Source organism: Kryptolebias marmoratus, linkage group LG18 (assembly GCF_001649575.2).
Source record: "Kryptolebias marmoratus isolate JLee-2015 linkage group LG18, ASM164957v2, whole genome shotgun sequence".
NCBI lineage: Eukaryota > Metazoa > Chordata > Actinopteri > Cyprinodontiformes > Rivulidae > Kryptolebias > Kryptolebias marmoratus.
Genome location: NC_051447.1, coordinates 3142942 through 3144656, shown reverse-complemented (window position 1 = coordinate 3144656; position 1715 = coordinate 3142942).

Here is a 1715-nt window from a genome sequence, read left to right as displayed (position 1 = left end):
CTGGACTCAGATTCAGCCCACTACGGTGCAACTGCGCACGGTCACGGGGGACATGGCGCCGATGAAGGGGAGGGGGACAATGACTGTTAATGTAGGGGGTCAATCTGTCACCCACCCTGTGTGGGTGGCTGAGGTGCAGGGCATGTGCATTTTGGGGTTGGACTTTTTGAGGGCTGCGGGGTGCGAATTTGGATTTGGGGAGGGGGATGTGGAGTTTTAAGACATTATAGTATTGGGTGATTTTAATATTCACATGGACGATGGCAATAGCCCTCTGACTAAAGACTTTTCATCCTGCCTCCAGAGTTTTGGTCTTCAGCAGTTCATCAATGTTCCCACTCATTCTAAGGGTCATGTCCTGGATCTAGTCTGCTGTTCTGGTGTTTCTCCTTCGGATTATACAGCAGATGAACTCGCCATAACTGACCATTTTCTCCTCTCATTCAATATCTGTCTCCCTCTCTCCATCACCAAGCTTCCCCGTCTCATATCTTTCCGTAACATTAAGGATATTGATTTAAATTCTCTCTCCTCTGGTGTCAATTCTCTCATGGACAATCTATATTCAACTCTAGATTCAACCACCCTTGATGACCTGGTCTCATATTACAACACTGGTCTTCACTCAATACTCAACTCTCTTGCTCCGCTAAAAACCAGATCTGTTTCTTTTGTTCGCTCTGCGCCCTGGTTTACTCCAGAACTTCGGCTCATGAAAGCTAAAGGACGGCAACTTGAAAGGCTCCACCGGAAAACTGGACTGGTTGTTCATAAAGACATTTACAAAACTCACATATTGCATTACAAGGACTGTATCAATCTAGCCAAATCCTCCTACTACACTGGTTTAATTTGTTCAAATGAAGGCTCCACCAAGTCAATATTCTCCCTCTACAAGAACATCACCCAAGCCCCGGACTCCCTACCTTCACATCTGTGTTCAACTCAATTTTGTAATTCCCTCATGTCATTTTTTGACAGTAAAATTGTTAAGATCCACCAGCATCTCAGCTCACAACCCTCCCCCTGTCCTATTCTTGAACTTTCTCCTCCAGCCCACTCCTTCTCTTCCTTCGAGCTCCCGACGACTTCAGAAATCACAAGCCTCATCAACAAGTCCAAGTTGACCACCTGTTTGCTCGACCCTCTTCCAACAGTCCTGGTTAAAGCCTGTGCCCTATCTATACTCCCTCTCATCTCTGCCATTATTCACTCCTCTCTCTCCACCGGAACAGTTCCTGCATCATTTAAAATTGCTGCCATAACTCCTATCTTGAAAAAACCTGGCGCTGATCACCATAATCTCAATAATTTCCGTCCTATCTCCAACTTGCCTTTCATCTCCAAGATTCTTGAAAAGACAGTAGCATCCCAACTTCACACTTATCTATCCAACAACAACCTGTATGAACTGTTTCAGTCTGGTTTTCGTCCCCTCCACAGTACAGAAACAGCCCTCATAAAAATCACCAATGACCTCCTCTTGGCAGCTGACTCCGGCTTGCTGTCCATCCTCATCCTCCTCGACCTGAGTGCAGCGTTTGACACCATCTGCCATGCCACCCTACTCAACAGACTTTCCTCTATTGGTATCACTCAGACTCCTCTAAACTGGTTTAAATCATATCTCTCCTGCCGCACTCAGTTCATCCGGATCAAAACCTTCACTTCTGAGCCTTCATCTGTCACATCAGGAGTTCCCCAGGGCTCTGTCC